The following is a 13,627-nucleotide window of genomic DNA, read 5'->3' on the forward strand; positions in this document are numbered from 1 at the left end:
TCAAAGTAAGTAAGTGAAAAATATTAATAAAATCATCAGTTTACTATATGGATAAGTTTAAAGGTAGGGAGTATTCACTGATCTTTAAGGAATATAAAGAAGGTAATGGAGAACATTGAGAGAATGGATCTCCAGATTATTTTCTTTTGGGAAACTCTAAAATGTTAGCTGAAATAGAATTTTTTTTACTTCTGTGGCCAAATAGCCAAAGGAATTCATCTGATGAAGTACATTCCAACCGGCATCTCTCTTTGCTACTGTGGGCCAGGTGTGTTAGTCAACTTATTTCCACAGCAAATCAAAGTTTACACGTTGAATTTAAATTTTCATAAGCATTCGGTGTTTCCAATTGCAGTTCTTAAGAGCTGATTGCAAAGTGACGGAAAAGAGTGGTTTTTCACAATATTCTAACAAGAGACACTTCATACTGACTTAGAAAAATCATGCTAGATCCTGTTCAGTGAAGCACTAAAACAAAAAACACAAGTGGTTTGACCATGCTACACCATGCATAAGGTACTGGATCCATTGTCACTAGTTTCCAGTTAAAAACAAAGACTTTGGAAGGTAAGGCACTCATTGATTTGTTTTTGAAGCTTTGATTGCATGTCATCAGCCTGGGTGAGTTTGGTGAAAACAGAGAAGCAAAATGCAGCATGTTCTGGGCAAGTCACTGACAGGAGCTGAGGTAGATGCTTTTGGGAAAGCTGCTCACTGAGCTGTGACTTGTGAGCTCAAGCATTTGTCCACATGGTTTTTGCTATGTGGCTGTTTATCCTGTCTCAGAAGTTGATTTATGAGGTTTGACATGGTGCTATATAAACACAACACTGTGCTACATGGAAAACAGGAGAAAATGATATATTAATTCACAGCAGTCCAGTTGTCTTGAGATCTTAAGTCCCATACCATGGCAGGACAAATGAAAACTCATTAGAAGTAAATATTTCTGTCCTTCATACTTGAAAATGGGCTTTTGGGCAACTGCCAGGAACATCTCTGTAGACTCTAGGAAGTTTTTACATCCTGTGCATAAGTGATCTCTACTTAAGTGATTTACACTCTATCACTATATTCCATTTTGTTTTCTGATAATTCTGTCAAATCATCTCAAAGAAAAAAAAAGATATGAAAATTTAACATAGATTTTCATAAAGTTACACATGGAAGTAATCTGGACTGTTCAATTTAGTACATATTCAATTTTACCCACAAGATAATTTATCTAACAATGAATCTTTAAACTGATTTTATGGTAGGCAGGTGATAAATGTTTCCATATATAATAGCAGAACTATGACTTGATCTGTTAAAAAAAAAATAAGTAGGAAACTCTTTGTAATTACATTTCTTTTGGATGCATATGCACCTGATGCAAATCTTGGCAAGTAATTCAAGTATAAACATGTTACAGTCTCTCTATAATTTGAATGAAAATTATTTTTCAGAAATATTATTCCAATGAAGGAGATAATTATAATCCCCACCAATTTAGTGTATTGCCTTGCCACTTTGTTATCCAAAGTCTATCCTTTGTTCTGGGAGGCTCTAGTAATGGTACGGGATGGGGCAATGGATGGCCTCTAGGAGTCAGTCACATGGCCGTGTTGTCATCTGTTAAAATGCCCTCTTTCAGGTTGGAACACTGTTGCAACGCACTGAACCTAAATACACGCCCTTTTCTAGTGACTTTTTTCCCTCTCAGCTAGGAATTCACCATTCCCTGGTGCTTGGGAAACATTTGCTCTTTCTAAAGCAGCCTGGGATCATGAGGTAACAGGTAAAACTTAAGGATCTTTGTCCCAGGTGCACCACATGCTAGAAGCAAGAAAAATTGGGCATTTTAAAACATTTTCTGGGGATCCAGTTGGGAACATAGCACGGATTTGTCTGCTCTTCAATATTCCCAAGGTTATATGAGATTTCCTTTTCCAGCCCACTGAGACTATCTTAGAGAAAGGTGGGAAGGCTAAAAGTTTATTGAAATTTCCTTGCAGTGACCAAGATAAAACTACTTCTTATAAAATGGAGTCATGAACTAGAAATTAAGTTTATTATAAATGAAATAAAGTTACATTTTCTGTTCACTATGTTTATATGCTAAAATTTATTTTTGCTACATTCAATTGTTGGCTGTGGGTAATAAAGGTAGCTTTCATATATTTAACTACTACTTTTCAGGTCTCATGCTAAGTATTCTTAATGCCCTATATTATTTAATCTTTTAACCAAAAAAAGAAGTAACTATTTTATATCTAACTTTTATGATTCTCTATTTTATTAGCAAGTATACTGAAACCCTATGATATCCATTATTATATCAATGTTATATAAATTGTAATTGGTATTGTCAGGATTTAACATAAGTCAAACTGATATTGAAATCTACATCTTCACTCTGTTTTAGGTATAAAGTGTTTTGAGTAAAACGATATATGTGGAAAGAAAATAATTTACTTTAGATTCCTATAAATATGTTATATGGTCAGAGTACCCTAGTTTATTGGACAGAGATATAACGGGGGTGCGGGGGGTTGGGGCAGGGGAATCCCGAAGATGCTTCCAATTTCCAGATCTGAAGAGGTTCTTGGGCTTTCTTACCCTGAAGAATGGTGAAAAGGGCCCTGGAGATGCGATGAGCTGCCCGTTTGAATAAATATCTTGGACCCAGTGTTTTGCAGAAAAGTGAATTATTGGGCAGAGGAAGAGAATAAAAGAGTGAGAGAGAGCTCCCACGCTACTGTGGGAGGGAACCTGGAGAGGGATTTCCTTTCAGGTAAGGAGTAGCGGGAGTTTTAACCCTTGAGTTATTCCCTCCCCATTCATGTTCTTGTCCAATGAGTTCTTTCAAACTTCCTCTGGAGTAATCTTTGACTCTGATACCCTATTGGCTACTTTGTCCACAACAGAGATCCCTCCTCCCAGAGCTTCTGAAGCTTTGGGCAAAGGAGCCCACTTGGATTTTTCTACCTAGCCAATACACAGAAATCCAGGCAAAGAACTTTACATTCCCAGATGGAGGTGTGGAGCCAGGAAACTCCAGTCTTTGAAACTATGCTCCTTGTGGACCTGGGAAGAGACGTTTTTCTTTAACACAGTCCCTCTTTAACACAGATACATGCCTCTGGTATAGCAAGTCATTAATTGTTTTCCATTTTATATTCAGTAACCACATTTGAAATAATAGAGGCAGATACCGTCATACGAAGATAATTTGATGGAGTAGCTTTGTAGTCAATATGGTAACTAGACTCCAAGATTTCCCTATAACAATTCCTGTCTCCAAGTGTCCAAATCCTTGTAGTTTCCCTCCATATGAAATCTGGGCTGGTTAAAATGCAGCAGAATGGCATTGCTTTGTCTCACAGGCTACTGTAGATCACAAAAACGGTCTTGCAGTTTCTTTCTCAGTCCTTTTGAACTTTTGCTTTTGTGAATCTTCCTTCTGGAAAAAACTACCATGCTGAAAAGCCTAACCATATGGAGAAACCATGTGTAATCACTGTTTTACAGCCCAAGAGAAATGACCAATCAATAGACAACATCAGCTTTGTTATGTAAGTGAACTGTCTTTGATATTCCAAACTAAACAGGCAACTGATGTTTATAGCACTAGTTGACATCATGTGGAGCAGCTGATCCTAATCAATGGACCAAAGCAGGAGCAATAACAAAAGAGTTTTTCTTTTAAGTTATTGGATTAACACGGGGCTAAGGTGATATGGTTTGGCTGTGTTCCCATTCTAATCTCCATCTTGAACTGCAGCTCACATAATCTCTATATGTTGCAGGGGGGAGCTAGTGGGAGGTATTTTAATCATGAGGGTGGTTTCCCCCAGGCTGTTCTCCTGATAATGAGTGAGTTTTCTCGAGATCTGATGGTTTTATAGGTGTCTGGTATTTCCTCTGCTGGCACTCGTTCTTTCTCCTGCTACACTGTGAAGAAGTGCCTTCCACCATGATTGTAAGCTTCCTGAGGCCTCCCCAGCCATGTGAAACTGAGTCAATTAAACCTCTTTTCTTTATAAGTTACCCAAAGTCAGGCAGTTCTTTACAGCAGTGTGAAAATTGACTAACACGTAAAGGAAGGTTGTAAATTAGGGATAAATAATCATAATAGTCAGAAAACCTGACTCTGTCCCTAACTTCTATGGGGCTTTAGAAAAGTCACTAAAGCCACATACACTTCAATTTTCTTATCTGTAAAATTGAGAAAATAATAGTACGTTCACAGGAGTAGAATGAAATTAGATATAATGCGAGTGGATATTTTTTAAAACTCTACAGCAGCTCTAAGTATATATTAATAGTATTTTTGTTTTATTTTGTTTTTCTGATAAGGTATCATGTGTTGAAAAATTAAGTGACTTGCTTAAGACAAATAATTAGTAAGTGACCTGAAACTTAATAGATTCTATGAACAATACTCTTTCTGTTTCTTTGTGTGTCTAATTATATCTTCTATTTGTAAATTTTTTATTTTATTTTATGATGCCCTTCACATGTAAGGCATTTCCTCATACATAACGGAAAATTACTTTTTTGTCAAGGAACAGATAAGTATTTCATTTGAAAATGTATGCCTTTGGCACATTTTATTGATGGCCATTGAATATAATTTTGTCTAAAACAAAAGCAAAATATCTCTTTGTCAGTATAAAACAACAGTATTGATTATAATGTTTTCTATCGCAACTTTATGCCATCATTGCATATTTATATTATGCTTTTACAACAAATCTCACATTCTTTATTACCTATTGGTGCACAGGTGGAAGTAAAAATTGTTTCTTGCCTAAGAATTTTATGACCAAATTATCCTAGATAGATAGGCTTTAGAAAGAAAGTAAATAAATATAAAGGAGTACTGAAGAATATACTTATATTATGTGTTTAAAAACAAAAAATACAGTGGTAATTTGCTTGTTTGATATTTAAAATATTTTCAAAGATTTTAATTAATAAATTAAAAATTAATGTTAAAAACTACTCGTTTTGCAACTAATTTTATTAGATTGCAAATAATAGAGAAAATTTTTAAAAACCAGATAGTTGGTTTTATTTTTTATTTTTTAATATCAAAAAGGCAACGTATAACAAGGCTGATTCATTGACTTAGTATAAGGTGGCAGATACTTTGCCTCTTTACATGAGTTAAACCTAAGATCTCATTAGACTACAAATCTAACATTTATTTATGACCTGGAATATAACACACATGGAACTGTGTTTTTCATTTTTCCCTTTGGTAAATTCTAAAGGTTTATGAAAGTTTAAGGAGTAACATGATCTTTTCGTATATGCAGAGCTTGATGCTTTCATTATTTTTGTAACCAGAATGAATGTAACCATTATGCTGAAAGAACAGGATTCTATAGGGTTTGAATAGGATACATTTTTTTGTTTTTCATGTAAATTTGTGGACTCATTCTTTGTATCTCGAGTGAAATCTCAGAAGGCTGTAACTATTTGATCATTCTAATATACTAAAATTTATTTTTATTACTTTGGTCAAATAACAGTTATAATTTAACTGTTGCAATACCCAACAGAGCCTAATATAGTAATTCTGAACATCTTTTAGAGTTGTGTCTTCTTACTTCACTTGTCTTGGAACAACTTGAATCTCGGAAGCCTGCAATGGTGAAGAAGGGTCTACTAAACCTCTTCTCTATGTTTTTAAGTTAATATGTATTTCCCTTGTACCTCAGTCCCATTGCCTAAATGCTGTTTCCAACCATCTAGTTATAGCTCTGAACAAGGCAGAAGATAGGCTATGAGACTTGAAAAGGCTTATTTTACTGGTACATTTGTGAATGGCATTGGTGCATACTGCAAACAGTGAATTGTAAATCTGGCGTTTCTCTCATGAATGCTTCTGTAGGTTTCTCAGAGATTTTCTCATTGAGAATATCCAACTAAAAGTTCTGTTTGAGCTGGATTTTTTCTGGTTTTCTTATTATTTGAGCCCTCAGTTGCTGGCATTTTAAAACCTTTTCAACGCGACTCTATATTGGAGTACTACAATGCCTCCAGGAGACTCTCTTGGGCAAAGTCCCTGTGAAGTTGATTCCTGGCTGGCTCTCTACAAGGTGTCCCACATCTGGTTCATGGGTTGTACTCATGTCTACTATACACAGCTTCCTCCCAATGTAGCCACTTTTTCTCCCTCTGCCCCTAGACAGGGCATTCCAGCCCCAGATTTTTATCTTTAGTCTTTTGGATTTAGGCCAACTACCATTAATTTCTGCCCTTTCATCCCATCACCTCTCCTGTAAAGGATTCCAGGTAATAATTATCAAATTTTCCATGTGGCCCTCTAAAGTTTCTCACACTAGGCTTGAGGTGGATGAAAAGCCTCCCTTCACAGTACTGTGAACCACCTATCTTGTCATGGCAGCAAGGAGATACAAGGAAAATTTATCTTAAAAAATGACTTTGGCCAGTATTTTTCAATCTCAGCTTTTTTTGATTATCAAGTCAACTGATTGAGTGGGGGAAGATTCACCCATAATGGACAGGCACCATGTCCAATGAATGGACAGGTGCCATTCACTTGATTGGGACCCTGGATTAAAAAAAAGAGAGAGAGAGAGAAAAGAAAAATTTATACCCTTTCTCTTCTGGAGCTGGGACATGCTTCTCTTGCTCTCGGACAGCATAATTCCAGGATCTCTGGCCTGTGAACTCAGGACTTACAATATACTCTCCTCTCCCTACACCCCAGGTTATCAGGTCTTTGGTACAGATAGCTTATTACTTTTTACAGTGTTCAGATTGAAAAGTGAGAACAAACCAAATATATGACATTATAGGAGTAGTTTAATAAGTTATAGTACAGCTATACAATTAGACATTTAGGAAAAATTGATATTTTATAATAATTAGCTATAACAAATATGGGAGAATGAGGGTACTGAAAATCTGGAAATGGAAAATGGGAGAAAGAGTTGATAATCAAAATGTCTAAACCAAGTTGAAGCTTTCAGAGACATCAAAAAAAACAAACATATTTGGGCACTAAAGAGGAACCATGAATAGGGACCCCCTGACAAGTTCTGTTGAAACTAAACTGCCAATTCTGAGGAAGCTGCTCCTTATGTGCAGTCATCTCTGCTGTAGGTCTACAGCCAAGCCCTTAATGGTGCACTTGAATCCACTTTTGGTTTAGCATGGCCAGGAGTCAGGAAGATGAGCTGATGTGAAACAGAGAAGAGTGATAAATAGATGGGCATCTCCATGTGTCTGTTACTTTGGCTGAGTGTGACAACATTCCGCGAGTAGTGGTTTCTGCTTCACTTCTGCCAAATCTCATGTGCTTTCCTCTTTTAGTTAACTTTTACCCAGAAATGTACAGAGAAGATGATTCTGGAAAACAATGTCCAGACTTAGCCAACTTTACATAACATGTTCCAGCATATTCTTTTTAGGGAACTTAATTCCAAATACTAAGAATAATTTCATTACTGCTAATCAGTTTAACTTGTCCAATAACTACTTGTTGCCTACTATGCACTTAGTCACTGTGCTAACATAGTCCAAGCATGTGCAAAAATGGATTCTGCCCTCACAAGAGACATAATCTAGTAGAGAGCAAGAATGCAGGTAAAGATAAAAGCCCAGAGTGAAAAGCACAGTAACAGGGGCAATATAAAAGGATTTGAAAGTACATAAACACTGCATCAAGTCCAGGCATGGGATCAGAGAATGTTTCCCAGATGCAGTTACTTTTACAGATGGGTCAGTAAAAAAAAAATGAATTGAATTTGTCAGAAGCATTTGTGAGAGTGTGTGTGTGCCTGTATTAGGGGATAATTATATGACCCAGTGGGGAGTAAATGGCACAAAGTGAGTGCTCCACAAAAAGCAAATATTTTAACACTTGCAGATATGCTGTAGCAGATATTGTAATGTCCTAGTTTTTGCATCCCTGAGTTTCTGCCTGAAGGCTTTCTGACTACAAGAGCATGTTTAGCCTAGGGCCATATTATGACTTCTATGAACCCTAGACTAATTGGTCTTTGAGGGCCCCTTTCTCTATTAAAAACAGTATTAAACTCTATGCTTTATGACTATGTTCAAATAAGATAAAGACAATCTATACTAGCTTGTAAAATTTGAATCCAAGTTAGTTATTTAGACTTAAATATTTTCTTTGAGCATTTTTTAAAATGAAATTGCCACTTTTCAAATAAGACCATGGAAGTATGTGTAATGGAAACTAGTAATTATTTAGCTAATTTGATCACTGCCAATGTCTAATTGAAGTTATTCCTGTCTCCAAAAGATAAATGTGTAGTATTTCAATCTCATGGATAAGAACAGTAGACTAGTTAACTAGTCTAACTTCAGACTAGTTAACTTCAGAGTTTGAATCATTTCTTAAGAATTTGCCATTTCATGTTTCCAGAATTTAATATTTTAAAATATCTCTTAAGAAAGTAGTTACCAGTTCTAGTGTGTCGCTTGTGGTTTTCCTTACAAATATAAGTTAGGTAACCTGTTGGAAGGGTTAGTTTGTAGAGTACCTTTTGAGTCTATCCACAAAACTCATCTGTAACAAGGATTCCAAGCAAATCTGATATATTTGGTATTGTTGCATATTTCTCAAGGGTATCTCAGCCAAATGGGCTGGTAAACTTTTTCTTCCTCTAGCCAAACTAAATGAAACATGTCTACTCCTAAATTTTAAAGTTGATCAATAGATAGGATCGCTAATAATTTACATTTCAGACTTTTTATTGCCTCTTGGTATTCCAGGCAACTTATCTGACATGGCACCAAAGGGGAAGTTCATCTAGAGGGGCATATACACAGTAATTATTTTCCTCTATTTTATCTAACTGTAATTTCTGTGGAGTTCTTATCCTTTTGGTGATACACTTTGCTTTATTGTTCTTGCTTATTTGTGTGTTTTTTGGCTTATGTTTAAAAAATAAAATCAGTTTTTATGAACATGTATCCTCATTATGAAAATAAAAATGCACCTTCCTTACAAAGATACTCAAAGCTTTAAAATAGTTTTATTAATTTGGAGTTACCCTAATGCCTTTGAAATATCAATGAATACCTTTCCACATTCCTGAACCTTTTATGATAAATCAACTTCCTGACACTCAAGGGAAGAGAAAACGGAAGATTTTGTTTGTCCTTCTACTCTTTTATTCATCAAACATATTTTTTCTACATTACAGAGTCCTTGTCGTCATGTAGTAGAACAACTAAAAGGAAAGCCAAACATTTCAAAAGTTATTAAATTGTGAATTCATTTCTATCAATAAATAATTGATAAAAATAGGTAAACAAAAAATAAAATTTTGAGTCCTCCAACTCACTGACTGGATCCCTCTCTTAGCCAAAATGATTCCAAAGAAACCTGAAAAACTAGCTCAGGCCATGATGGACGTGTGGGTTGGACATGCCTCATTATGCTCTCCTCCCTTTGAAATTCAGGCACAATTGACCTACGTTGACATTATAACAGAAGTTGTAAGATCAACAAAACAGCAATAAGATGCCAAATTTCAACCTGACTCTAGGAGAGCATCACATGACACATAGCAGGCCCTAATGGAAAAGAAACGTATTTTACCCTAAAATATGTTTCTTTGACATATTTCAAAATGGCCTTGCAAAGCTGTCTCTTTTAGGGGAGATTTGCATTCTGTAGATATTTTCCTTCCCTTTTCAGGTTTTTTTCTATGTCTGAAGAGATTATCTGAGAGTCTAACACCTTTTAAAAGTCTGAATAGAAAACATTTGCCAGCTATTGCCTGTTGCCTGTAAGGTTAGCCACCTATGAGACTTAACCTACATAATAAGAACCTTGGTTTTCATAACTCTTAATCTTAACCCAGATATTCCTATCTATTGAATCCAAGTCTTTAGATAATAACTTAAATCTTTCAACCAATTGCCAATCAGAAAATCTTTGGATCTGCCTATGGTAAGCCCTGCTTTGGGTTGTCCTGACTTTCTGAACCAAATGTAACCTCACGTGTACTAACTGATGTCTTATGTCTCCCCCAAACATTTAAAACCAAGCTGTAACCCAACCATTGGGGTCACATGTTCTCAGGGCCTCCTAAGGCTGTTTCATGGGTCATGGTTCTCACACTTGAATTAAAATAAATCTATTTCAATATTTTAGAGCTTGGCTTTTTTTTTTTATCAACAAATATAATACCTTGATGTATTAATACAGTGTCTGAGCTCCTTTTCTATGGTAAATAAAATTAATTCTTTATTGTTTTTTAAAAGCATTCTTAAGAGGACAGAGTCATTTCAACTTTTCAAGTTCTGTATATTCAAAACCTGACCACTCTTTTAAGAAAGGCCCATTATAAATGTTACATGACATCTTACCTGATTTTCCATCCATAAGTGCTTCCACCTTTCAAAACAACAATAGAATTTAATGTTAAACTTTCTTCTGAAATGTATGATTTTCTTTCTTTTATTTTTTTAAACATGCAGTTATATGTACTTCTGTCACTAGAGAGTAAGAATTCTGAAATTTTAGACTATGATATTTAAATTTTCATATTCAGTCATTCACTGCAATATGTAACCAATAAATATTGGTAAATTAACAGATGAATAAAAAGAGAGCAACATTAGCAACATAATGTAGTGGGAGACTCCTAACTATTCTTCCTCCTACAAACACACCTGTTAAACACCTATACATGGATCGATTCTGTCCAGAGAAAGCCAGAATCCAGATTAGTTTTTAAAAAATGCTTTTAAAAAACAATAAGAATTTTCTTTACCATGAAAAGGAGCTCAGACACTGTATTTAATTAATACATCAGGTTATTATATTTGTTGATGAAAAAATTTGTTGACGAAAAATATTCAAGGATGACTAGTAAGATATCCACATTGAAATGGGTGGTAAAGTGGAGATCCACTCCTGCACTAGCCCCACCTGAGCAGAATGCCTTAAACTCAGGAAAAAAATCACAACTCTCAGGTTCTTCCCAAGGGGTCTGAAGGGCTTTTATCATACATATAGTGCCCAACTTTTGTAGTTCCTGCCAGAGGATTTGGCTGTTAAATCACTGTGCTAGAAGAATGACAGGGACAGGGCAGAGAAGGATTTCCCTCAAGCACAAAGAACAAAGGGGATTTTGAGCTCCATAAGCACTTTCAGCAGCTGCAGCCCTAGGGATCAGCCCATCTTCCAACTTTCCCCTGGAAGGGGGTTTGGCTGCATGCTTTTCCAGCAACTCCCAGTGGTTCCGGCCTCTACTTATCAAATAACGAACAAATCTCCTCCAACCTAAATGGGAGGAATGGATTCCCAGTGCCTTCTTCCCCGGCTTGCTCCAGAAATAATTTTAGCACTATAATCTCTCCATAAAAAGAGGCTACAGGCTTTTGTCAGCAAGAACAGAAAGGCAGCACTCCCACACCCTCTTCCCTGGCTTGTTCCTGAGAAAAGAAAAATTTCTGCAATCTCTCGTATTCATAAAAATTTCAACAAATATCAGTCATACTTTTGACCGATAGGCAAAGGGCCTGAAACAGAACAATGGTTGAAGATTTGGGGAAGAGAAGGTAGAATCTGTAATTATTTAGAAGTTAAAGTTGGCAGCATTTTGCGTTTATTTGGTTGTGGGTGCTAGAAAGGAAGGAGAAGTAAAAAGCTTGTACTCAGTTTTCGATGACTGATTGGACCATTATGAGACTGCAGTATTAAGAGGATAACTAAATTGGTTTTGGATCTTGGCATCATCACTCATTAACTGCATTATCTAAGAATATTATTTAGCCTTTTGAACATTTAAGTTTTCTTGCTGTCAGAATGGAGATCACATTACCTACTTCATAGGGTTGTTATATGTGTTAAATAACAGCATATCGAGTGGTAGTTGTTGATGAAAAAATTTGTTGATGAAAAATACTCAGCAACTACCACAGTTCCTAGAAGGAAGCATCAGATACTATAAACATTAGCTCTTGGCTGTAATAAACCAAGATCTCGGCACTACACTTCAAGGTGGCAGAGTGAGACCTTGTCTAAAATTAACAACAATAAAAACGAACCAACCAAGCAAATAAACACATAAACAAACAAAAACACATTAGTTTGTATTCATCTTCTATTTCTATTTTTCTCCAGCCCATATACAGAGAGAGTGTATGGCTTGGTGAATAAATGTTTTGACTTTGAGTTAAGCAAAATGAACTCAAATTCTGGCTGTACTGAACGCTATTTGATAATAATGAGTTACTTAACATTTCTAAACTTCAGTATCATAATCTGTGACATGAGGATAGAAATGTCAACATTTCAATGTTTTCCTGGGGATTAAGTGGGATAATATATTTAAATTATCTTTTGTAGTGCATGACATATTATAACTACACTTAATAAACAATAATTATTTGTAGAGTGCTCCTAGAGAACAATTTAAGAGTGTCCCCATAACAGATTCAAGATTCCTTTTTTTGATGCGCGTATTATTTGTTGTACATATTTACTTAAAAGACATATGTCTCTTGTTACCAGTAGCAATAAATTTCAAGTTTGAATGACTAGGACAATTGTGGATCTGCACTCATAATGCATAATACAATGGAAATGTCATTCAATTGAAACTATTATTATTATTTTACTTGAACTTCAGAACCAAGAGGAATTATTCTTTAACTGTTCTCCTGCCAGTGTTTGAAGCATGATGTGACAGTCTGAAGCAGATATACAGTCCACATGATCACTAGCTTCCATGCCATTCGTACTATGAAAAAATATTCTGTTTACTTCAAGTTCTAAGTAATGCTTTTCAATTTTTGGAAAGCTTGATAAGCTAAAACAAGCCTGGTTGAAACAGAATATAGCAGTATTGTATGAATTCTGTTGAGGTATATTTTTTAAAGATTGTAGAAAAAAACTGCCAAATTTGAGCCATCTGTTCACATATGAGTTCTTCAATATTAATAGGCTGGGCAACAGGGAAATTTATTTAATTATTCTTCATGGCTAGTGCATCAGGTAACAACAATTATCTTTACTTTCATCACAGCAGTGCTACTGTGCAAAATAAGCTCAATTTGTGTTCAGAATATGATTTTAACTGATACTGATACTCAGGCAATTTTGACAGTATTATAATATTACTATTTACAGAACAACAAGCAAATCAATAAAAGCAAAAATCAAAAACAGTTTGAGTGAGAACTGACTAGACCAAAAAACATTTCTGAAAATGTCAGTCCTAAAGTACTTTCTGTAGGATAGGATTTATGTAGACTTGTTTATTGGAATTTTCATGATGCAGAAAGTGAGAGTTCCCTCTTAGTTTTGCACTTTGTATTGGTTTGGACAAACATATAACAGCATCAATCATTTTTAATAATTTTGAAATAATGGTCCTCATCTGTTATCAATGCACACTTTCGTAGAATTAGCTAAAGATAAGAAGGTGAAAGTAAGAGACTTCTAGAAGAATGGTTTATGGAGATCTCTGCTCACTGCAACTGAGATTACACCATTGCACTCCAGCCCCAGTAACAACGTGAGACTCCATCTCAAAAAACAAAAACAAACAAACAAACAAAGAAACCACCCTGCAACCATTTCAAAAAATTTCCTCTGGGCTAAAGCATTTTTCTGGTTACC

Source organism: Cebus imitator, unplaced genomic scaffold (genome assembly GCF_001604975.1).
Source record: "Cebus imitator isolate Cc_AM_T3 unplaced genomic scaffold, Cebus_imitator-1.0 Scaffold3, whole genome shotgun sequence".
Classification (NCBI taxonomy): Eukaryota; Metazoa; Chordata; class Mammalia; order Primates; family Cebidae; genus Cebus; species Cebus imitator.